Source organism: Hylobates moloch, unplaced genomic scaffold (genome assembly GCF_009828535.3).
Source record: "Hylobates moloch isolate HMO894 unplaced genomic scaffold, HMol_V3 SCAFFOLD_16, whole genome shotgun sequence".
Lineage (NCBI taxonomy): Eukaryota > Metazoa > Chordata > Mammalia > Primates > Hylobatidae > Hylobates > Hylobates moloch.
The window spans coordinates 72,972,357-72,983,180 of record NW_026652291.1 but is presented as its reverse complement, the minus strand read 5'-3'; the positions used below and the strand labels follow the sequence as shown (position 1 = coordinate 72,983,180).

The following is a 10,824-nucleotide window of genomic DNA, read 5'->3' as shown; positions in this document are numbered from 1 at the left end:
ATGGAATATTCAAGCATAAAAAGTATGAACTACTAATACATAAAACAACATGGACAAATCTCAAAAACATTATGTTGAATGAAAGAAGCCAGACTCATAAGAGTACTCATTATATAATTCCATTCCTACGAAAGCCAAATACAGGTAAACAAATTTATGGAGCTAGGAATGAGATCATGGTTGCAGAAGTAGGGTAATTTTCTAGAAAATTGCACAAGGAAAATGGTGGAGGGTGGAAATGTTCCATATCTTTTTAAGGGGTGATGTTACACAGGTATATATGATTACCAAAACTCATCATGTGAGCACTTAAAATCTGTGCATTTTAATGTATGTTACTTATATATATGTTAATAAAAGAATCTTAGCAAAATATCTCCTACAGGAGTTACAATTTGCTAAGGACTCTTCCTCAGACCATAAGAATTGACTTAGAGCTAATAATAGTATTAATCTCTAGGGGAAAGAAATGGGGACCAGGCTTAGAGGTATTGGTCAAAGGGGACTCTAGCTTTATCTGTAACATTTTTCATCAGTTTAGCACCTTGCTCTTTTCCCTTTTATCTAGGAGATGAATTTATATTGGCATATGGAGCAGCTGCATTATTTTTTAAGGTCATGTAGTTGTATCAGCCAAAGTTTATCAGGGAGGCAAAACCACTTAAAGTTATGGGTTGAGAGAGATAGTATACAAATTAGACCTTGTACAAGTGTTGGGGGAGCTGGGGAAGTAAAGATCTGGGAGGGAGAGTCTGACGTTTCTGAAGAGTTGCTAGTCAATACGAAAAGCCCTACAGTACTTCAGGCCACAAAGCGAGTCAACAAAGGGGAAGCTGGGGAGGAATCTATGGGAAGCTGTTTCCTCTGTGGGTCTCTAGCAAGGTGCCAGTCAGGAGGAGAAGCTGAACATGGGGCAAAGAAGAGTGAGGGCTTGCCAGCAACCACCAGCCTCTCTGAGTCTGTCTCCCATCCAATCTCCATGACTTTAAGAGAGTAACAGGTACTGTTCACTTCCACCTTCCAAATGTCCCACTAATTCCTCTTTTGGCCAATTCTCATGTAGAATCCTACAGGAAAGGCGTTCTGGGAAATGTAGTTCTAAGTTTACCCAGTTAACCTGGTACTGGTACAAACGACCTGATGGTATTTCTTTGTACGGCTTTACCGTAATTTAATCGGTCACCTATTGATGAGCACTTGGGTTGTTATTGAGCTTTTGCTATCACAAATGGTGTTGCAATGAATATCCCTGTCAATTCCCTCCCTCCACACATGCAGGAAGGCATCTGTAGAATACAATCCAGGTGAGGATTGGTCCAACTTGATCCAAATGTCCACAGCCAGTCCCCCAAAATTGGAGCCAGCCTTGTGGGTGCTCACTGCAAGAGTCAGAGAGCAGGCACTGTGGTTTACTCTGTACATATTATGTAGGCACTATGACTTACATAGTATATACTATGACTACTAGGTAATTTGGGCTGCCCCAAAATTACACCATTCAAGTGAAGGAAAACAGTTCCCAAAAGCAAAATAAACAGTTTTTATAGATTGGGGTTTTTCAGCCTCAGCGCTACTGACATTTAGAGCTGAATAATTCTTTGTTATCACAACAAAAATAGCTTCTGAAAGGCAAACTCATATTTACGCCACCACCCACCAATTGAGAACCACTGGAAAAACAACAGATTTTAAAATTTAGAAGTAGAGCTAAGTCATTTTGCATAATAAAGGAAGAAAGGACTGGCGTTTAGGGGTGATAACCTAGGTGAAAAGGGGACTGAGCATGGTGGCTCACCTCTTGTAATCCCAGCACTTTGGGAGGCCAAGGAGGGCGGATCACTGAGGTCAAGAGTTCCAGGCGGGCCTGGACAACATGGCAAAACCCCTCTACTAAAAATACAAAAGTAAGCCGAGAGCAGTGGCGGGCACCTGTAATTCCAGCTACTTGGGAGGCTGAGGCAGTAGAATCACTTGAGCCCGGGAGGTGGAGGTTGCAGTGAGCTGAGATTGTACCGCTGGACTCCAGCCTGGGCAATAGAGGGAGACTCTGTCTCAAAAAAAGTGGAAGGGTGGGGGTTAAGAATATCAAACAAGGAAAAAAGTAATTGAGAGGAGCCAGAGAGAAAGCAGCTCACAAGATAGGAAAGTAATATTGGGAGTTGGAATGTGTCCAAAGAGGAACTATTTTTAAATTTTTGACATTTTAATTTTCCCTCAGGGTCTAAGAACAATCGTTTCAAACATTGTGTTAATTTTTTTCCTAATTTTAATTATCTTCCCTATCCTCAGATCTTCAGGAAAAATTCTCTACATATAACCACTTTATCTATGTTAGTGGTACATTGAGAAGGTGTCCAGAGACAAAGAGACAAGATAGCAAATGTATGGACAAGATGCTGTGAGGGAGTAGGATTCAGAAGAATGTCCCAGAACACAACACAGCCGGGAATTCACAGAAATACTGGGGAAAAGGCACAGTGGACTTCCCACTTTCCGTGGATGGGGTCTCGACCCATTTTAAGAGGCTATTAAAGGAAAAATTGACTGCAGGAGGCAGGTCAACTTGGAAACATGGGCTATATTTTTTTAAATTTTAGGCATGGAGATATGGAAGGATGCACAGAGGCCTGGTATATAACTAAGAGCAGGGACTCTGGAGTCAGAGGGTCTCTGTTGGAATCCCAACTTTGCCACTTATAACCATGTACTTTTGTGTAAGTTATTAAAGCCTCTGAGACTCCATTTCCTTCTCTGTAAATAGGGAAATGATAATACCTCATAGGGTTGTCAAGAGAAATAAATGAGGCACAATTGTAAAGTGGATGGACAAGAGCTTAGTGTATACAAATTGCTGTACAAGAGCTTGTTAAATAATATAAATAAGTATGCATCAAAATGTTAACAGTGTTTTTTTGACGAATATAATTATGGGAGTTTTGAATTGTTTAAATTTAATATTCACCTCTGAAGTGTTTAAATTTCCTACAAAGAGAATGTGTTACTTATAAAGTCAGGAAAAAATAATAAAAAGATTTCCATTTAGGAAAAAATGCAAAGTATCCATAAGAATCTTCATGATAAGCATCAGAAGCAAATTCTTTTCTACAACAAATGATAACAATCCACTGATTATAAAGTTTTCTGTTAAAATATAACCCCTATGTCTTAAAGAAGTTTAAATCTGGACATGTGTCCAGCTCAAGATTCAACTTATGTATCATCAGAAGACAAGTAAGACTAATGAACACATTTGTTCAGGCTCTGGTTCAATGATAAGAGTCTATTACCTTCATAGGATTCATTAGTGTCTGCCTGTAAGAGAGAATATGCTTGAAACATACAAATCTTGCATTTCTTAAGCAGGGACCAGGTTCATTCATTATGGGTGAATAATTAAAACTGCTGTAGCTGTGTCTTTAAGAAGAGTATCATACATCGATTATAGATCTATAATAGAATTACCAATAAATAGGACTCTGCCCTCTTACTTACACTTGGAAACAATAGCAATGTGCACACTGCATGCAAAATGCTCACATTTGAGGAACTTTAAAAATCACAATGTAACTCGGCTACATCTCTTATATTTTTATACAGGTTAAATTTGGCTTAACATCAAATCTATAAATATGTGTTACACTTTCATGCTGTGTAAGAACCGTATTCAGAGATTCCCAGGATTTAAAGGCATGCATGCTATTGTTCTTGCCTCCTGGGTGGCTTGCAGTCTGCTTGTGAGGACCACACATGTTCCTTGGCTGGTGGGGGCAGACAGGAGGGAGGAGTAGGAAGGGGACTTGTATTAGGAGATGCTCAAATCTTCTTCTGCACCTACTGCAAATACCATCTGTCAGCCTATCCTTTCCCTCTTCTGTAACTCAGGCTAATCGATTACAAAAGCAGTAATAGACCCACCACATAGACAAGTGTGGGGCCCAGGAAACACTGGCAGTTTTGTTTTCTAAGGAGTAGATGGTGCAAGACCCCTGCAGCTTATATGATAGGACTATAGAACACCTAGCATAGAATTCCCAACCTGCTGTAAGCCGTAGAGGGGCAAGGAGGATTAAAGCAAGGATAGGGTGCTACTCCAAACTATTTTATGGACCAACACATTGGGAGTCCTTGCCCAGCCACTGGTCTCCACCTTTTAGCAAATGTATTCCTCCCTCATATTGGAATTAACTTCCCCCTTCCCAACTCCAACCATGTGGTTACAAGAAAATGTGGCATGTTCTTACATGATGCTGCCCTCCTAGTCACAGCTGGCATCCGAGGCTGATCAGCCACCTGACCCGGCCAACCAGAGTTCTCCCCTAGCCTATTAAAAAAATTAATCTGGGAGAGTCAGTCTGTCTCTCTGATAGAAGTTGTAAAAGAACTCCCATGCAAGGTGTCCACAGCCCCATTAACTGCCACGTGGAGAAAGCTGGTCTGCAGTGGGAGAAAATAGAGCCGGCACCAAGAGAAGTAAAAACCAAAAAGACAGACAAAGTCCTGACAAGCTGGTTCCTGGTTTGAGGGTTCCAGAGGCCCCGCTGCACTCCTTCCTGCCCGGCTGGTGACTTGGTTGTCCTACTCTTCTTTCAGTCATGTCGGCTACCCCAAGATCCTTCCATTAAATATGGCTTTTGCCTAAACAAGTTAAATATGGACTTCTGACACTTATCTAAAGTCTTGTGACTCAAATTAGTTTTTCTCAACCAAAATAAACTATGGAATAATCCTTAAGTATGGCTTGGGTACAGACAGCATATTTCTTTACAAAACAAATTCAGTGGTATGTTGATGTTCTATTAGATTGGTTGTTGTAATGGATTTCCCTGATTTGCAGAGATTTCATACCAAATCTGTGTGACAGATTTTTATTACTGAGTTATTAGATTATCTTGAAGGACAAATGCTTGTATCTGTATTTTCTCTTCTTTCTTTTCAATGATATTATCTTATATTAGGTGGCAAGCAAAAAAACCTCAGGAACAACTTGGTCGACTTCATTTCCCAAGTGTAAATTGTCCTGTGTGTACATTACTCTTGGTCATATTTCATGAGGTTATAGTGTTTTAGAACTGGAAGGAATCTCATTATCTGTATAAACCTTTTGTTAGAAGCCAACTGGAGTCTGGTAAAAATCTTGAAGATCAAATAAGTATATATTCAATCAATAAAACCTCTTTAGAACACTTATAAATTACTACTGTCAGTCCAAAACACAATAATACTATTTTCAATATTAATACTTACATTCAGTTTGGGAACTTTAATACCCTTCTTTCTCAGTCCTTTAAGACAGAGACCAATCTGCCTTACTGTAAAAGGAACAATAACAATATTAAAACAAATTGGTAGCATAAATAGAAACCATACAACCTCATTATCTTTGTGGAGTAAGTGATTACAGTGCTGCTGGTTACCTGCAGAGGCAAAATGCTACCAGCGGCAATTTTGGTGAATTAACTGGGGTTTACTGGCATACTGTCAAGAATCTAGAATGACTCATGGAATGAGTGTTAATGGAGTGAAACCTTCATTCCATCTATTTGGCAAATAGCAAGGCAATCTAATTGTTTTTCCCTAAAGCAACGCAACAATCAGATATTTAGACAGCGCATTACTTCCTTTCCTACTGGAAGAAACAGGAGTCATGAGACAAGAGACGAGATCTAAAAAGCACTGAGACTTTTCTTTGAGTTTTATTAGATTTGCTGAACCTGCACTACATGTTTGAAATGCAGGACTGAACAAAAACGACTGCACTTCTAAGGTAAGCACCGTATCCACGGGAGAAACTTTACGTGAATAAACAAATGTTACTGAGTAGCCACTGTGGACTCAGCTCTGTGCTAGATACTTCTCAATTGTACTACCTAATAAGAAAACAACTACGAAAAAAAAAGTATGAGACCATAATTAAAACTAGTTTGTAGAGTGCTCATATCACGGAGGTACCTAGGTCATACAACCCCTTACTGCTCAAAGGGTGGTCTGCTGACCATACCATCGCCATCTCCTGGGAGCCTGTTAGCAATGCAGAATCTCAAGTCCTACCCAGACCCTGAAATCAGAGCTACATTTTAACAATATCTCCATTTGCACATTAAAGTTTAAGAAGCACTGATTTAACCAACTGTCTTGGCTTATAATTGAGAAAAACAAGGCTCAGGGTGGTTAAGTGATGTGTCTGACCAAACAGCTAGTTAGGAACCCAGCTGGGACTCCCAGGTCCCTCAGCCCGCAAGCCAATGGAACTCAGGATACTGCAGGATTTCAGACAAGAGGGATTTAAGTGTGTGTCATTCCCTCAAATGACCATTGATTGTTCCCCTCTTCTCTGTGCAAAGCACATACGTACAGAGAGCCTGAGTGAGCCCAATCATCCTGCCTCCTCCCAACACCTCCTCCCACTAATACTCCTGCACAGTCCTCCCTGCAGGGACTTCCCCTTTGCCTGTCCTCATTCTAACCTTTTCCAAGCCCCTGTTAAAGAACCAGCTGGCCCACGAAGCCTTCCCTAATGACTCCAGTCCTCTTCAGTTTCTGCCTTTTTAATTCAGATTTGCTCCTACATTCTGCATAGGGCATTCTAAAAAGTTACTTACTACACCCTGACACATTTTCTAATGCTATGTACTAGACATATTGGCCTATGGTTATATAACAATAATATAGATGCAATCTTTTTCTCTATTGTGCTTTTCAATAATTGTATCTGTGTCTCCTTTCCAAAATAGATTACTTCTATTTTATCATATTAGACCATCACTTAACGCAATAACAGAAATAATATGAAACTCTTGGTGGTGGAAGGGATCCTCTCTAAAACATCCCTAAGACATAGACGTTCAGTTTTTTACTTGCATGCTTCCTGTGTTAGGAGGCTCACTACTTTTTAAAAAACAGCACCCTTTTAATTCTGAACTTTAGTTATTAGAAAATTCTAAGCCAAAATCTACTTCCCACTAACTGCTACCAGTGTCCTCAGTTCTGCCCTTAGAGGTAGTTTTGAACTGGCTGAATCCATCTTCCACAGGAAAGTACTGCAAGTATTTGAACTAATTTAACAAAAATAATTTGGAGACACAGAAGATCTAGCAGTTAGCAGCAATGAAGACCTAAGCTTGTATTCTGCATTTCCTGTCTGTATGCTTCTTAATGAATTCATGCTATCCATAAATTTGTGTTGAACACCTACTATGTGCTGGGCTGTATGGAGCACATGCCTTGTGGAGAGATTACAGGACAGAGGAAAGATGACAAGATCTCACATACCCCTAAAGCTGCAGAATGGAAACAATTTCACAATGGAAGCTTGAGATCATTTCAACTGACCTTCCATTTCATCCAGGTCTTCCTAAGCTGCCAAAGTATAAGCCTCTCTAGTCAACCCGCCCCTCCCACACAGTCACTCCAATTTGGTTCTACGTTCTTCCTTAGCAAATCATCTTCCCATAGCTGCTCTTCTAGAATTCCAGCTCCCAAGTTAATAAACTCTGCTGAACTCTCAGCCTTTTCCCAGAACACTAATTCCAACTGCATGGCAGGATTTCCACTGAGGATGCTGCCTTGCCCTCTACTAAAGTGAAGGCTGCTTATTTTCCCAATGATGAGTCACAACAGAGCCAGAGAAGAAGGAGCTGCCATTCTTTAAGCCTCCCAATGGCCTTTTAGATTCCTCACTTATTCATTCACTCATTCAAACTAGGATCCCTCACCCAGTATACAAACACCTCTTCTAAGGCTAATGCATTCTAGTTACAGGAATAACTAGAGAATCTTGTGACAGTCCCTCTCAACTCTAAAGGCAATTTGCCCTCTCTGGACAACTGTAACGCTGCACCAGGAATGGCTGAGCTGAGGACAGATTTTAGATTGTATTTCTGAATTCCATATTTCTTCCAAGGGGAGAAAAGTGAGATCTCTTCTGCTATTTCATCATCACATTACAATTTGGAGAGGAAAATTCTGCCTTCATAAATGCTAGAGAATGAAAGATAAACAATGTAATGTGTAATGCTAAAGGCTTATAAAGTTTAAGCCTACCACGATTTAAAACGAGGTATCTGAGAGGAAAGGGGTAGTTAGTGCAGCCTCCAGTGTGGGGGATTTAAGGTGCCATGAGAGGTGACAGAGGCCACAGTCGTGGTGGGTGCTTTGGTTCCAGAAGAGGCCCAGGAGGAGGGTTCGGGCTCTTTGTGCCACATATCCCATTTGATTTCTATCTGTGTGAAATGCCCTTCCCCGGGGTCAAGCCAGCACCCGAGGAAATGGCCTTCAGTGAGGCCTTGCTGAAGAGCGATCAGTACCTGGCTCCCAGCTCTGCTGAACAGGACTCTGTCCTTTCTCTGGGGACAAAAATAAACAACGTGACTGATAATTTGATTGTGGCTCTAATTTGAAGTGCAAATTCAAGAAGTCTGACAGGCGGGATCGTACAAAAAGAGAAAGATGGCTACAGGCCACAGTGCAGCTGCCCTGGTGGTAATACTAAAGACTCTGCCCACACTGGAAGCTGTTACTGCCCTGGGGAACAAAGCTGTGGAAAGCCCCACAGCACAGGATCCTTCTGAAGTTTTGACCGTGCTGACCAACAAAACTGGCTTGAAATCAGTTCTTCTAATGCTCCAGTGAAGATTCTCATTACAACAGTGTCACTCAATGTTGGAAAACTGGACCCCAAAGTCTATTTGGATAGCAAGGTATTGCAGAATGCCTTGGCAGTCATCTGACCTGCCTGCTGGATTGAGAGAAGTGCCTCTCAGTCCATAAAGTTCTCATCGGACTACTCAAGGACTCGAGGGTTTGTTTTCCTGGCTTTGAGCCACTCACATCCTGGATCCTTGACCTACTGGGTCATTCTGCTGCGATGAACAACCTCACCAGACAGTCTTTGGCCCTAAATGTTGCATATGAGCATTGCTTGCAGATTCTGGCTGCAGGACAGTTCCTGCTAGGGTCACTGGGTGTCACTGACCCCTGTGAGAGTATACACAGTCATCATCATGCAACTGCAGGACATGGTCTGCCACACAGCTCCGACTCTGGTCTGAATCCTCTGGTGGCTTTAGGAAGATCCTTGGCCAGGAGGATGATGCCAGCCATCTTGCTTCTGAAATATCTACCTGGGATGGAGTGATAGTAACAGCTTCGGAAAAGGCTTATGAGAAGCTGCCAGAGAAACAGGAAGGAGAGGAAGAAAAGGAGAATACAGAAGAACCACCCCAAGGAGAGAAACAGGAAAGCATGGAAACTCAGGAGTGGCCTTCCCTTCACTCCCTTTCCTACCCAAGGGGGAAGACTAGAGCCTAAGCTATCTGCCAGTGGGCTTTACAGGGTGGCAGGCGTTTCCATGGGACAGGAAGACAACAGGAAGGAAAATAAACTATGTAGAAGGAAGTGTCAGTCCAGTGGGTTTTGATATTGGCTTAGCAGCCAGAGTCTCCCATTTATGACCTATGCCATCCATCTATAATGAAGCAGGATAGCAACATTTCTTCCTCATACTCTAGAATCCCCAACTCCTGAAAACCCCTCTCTCAACTAATAACTTTGCTGTTGAAATGTTGTGAGCTGTTAGTGTCTGGAAAACTTTTTCTAAGAAAAACAACGAAAGTACTTCCTAATAGGGCGTAAATAAATAAATAAATATAAAAGGAGATACCTGAGAGCAAACACTGCTTTGAAGATCTACAAATTTCTGCTTTTTCCTTAGAGACGTAACTCCCAGTGAAGCTGTTGTTTATAGATTTTCCTTTCGTTAATTTGGATGATATAAGCCTGAAGACTAACGGACTCGGCAGAGAAAGAGAGCAATGACTATGGATGGCTTTTTGTGGACTTTGCAAATTAACAAAGCCATCTGGTGACAGAGAACCCCACTGGCTGACACTCAGGCCATGTCAACTCCTATCTTTAACCAAGCTTTCACAACGTAAGAGGTCTTCCAGCCTAACCTCACTGCCCGACCTGGACGTCAAAAAGGATAGCTATGTAACTTGTTTATTGCATTCTATTTCATATCCTATTTTTATCCCCAAATAGACCTGCCTGAGAACAGAAACTGTTCTTCCCACTTCCTTTGTCTACAGAAAAGGCATAAAATTAATACATGTTGAGACCTTTTGTACTTTCCTCATCAGAATATACAGTGTTTTAAGAACAGACTGCAAATTTTATCAGTGGAATGTTACATATCAAGGAGGCCCTCTTTTCTCTCACCTAAGATAGGGCTACACTAAAACAAGCACTTGATAAATGCCTTTTAATGACAGTATACTAAAACAATCATTATAACATTTAATAGCTGCTTGTCACATGTACAAATATATACAGTAGTTTTAAAACAGTAGGTACAAAATAGAAAGGTTCCCATATCTTACCAAGTTGACAGCTAGCTTTTAAATAACTGCAGCACACTGGTAGACATTATGTAAGTGAATCTGTACTTCCAGATAGGCATGTTTTACACTTCTGAATATGTGAATAAAGGAATTGTTCTAAGGTATTCACCACACACACGTGCATGCACGCACACACACACACGCACACACACACATTTTCATCATTGGCAACTTTTTCCTGGATTCCTCAGGCTTGAGTCAAGTGTGTTCACCCGCTCTGCCTTTCACCAGTGCCATCTCTTCATACACCCGTAACTATCTGGCACAGGGTGAAATCATGATTTAGCAAAAGGGCAAGTAGGAGGCAAAATGGAGTGCTATCTTCCCTAATTGCTATTTAAAGGAAACAATAAAAAGGATGAAACAAATTAAATTAGCAAAGAAGCAAGAGCATCCCAATGAACTGGCCAAGATAATCAACTTGGAA

General features: G+C 41.1%; 1 pseudogene; it reads left to right on the top strand.

Moving 5' to 3' along the window:
* Window positions 1-8,114: 8,114 nt before the first annotated feature.
* LOC116484714 (interleukin enhancer-binding factor 2-like) lies at window positions 8,115-9,306 on the top strand (annotated as a pseudogene).
* Window positions 9,307-10,824: the final 1,518 nt, after the last annotated feature.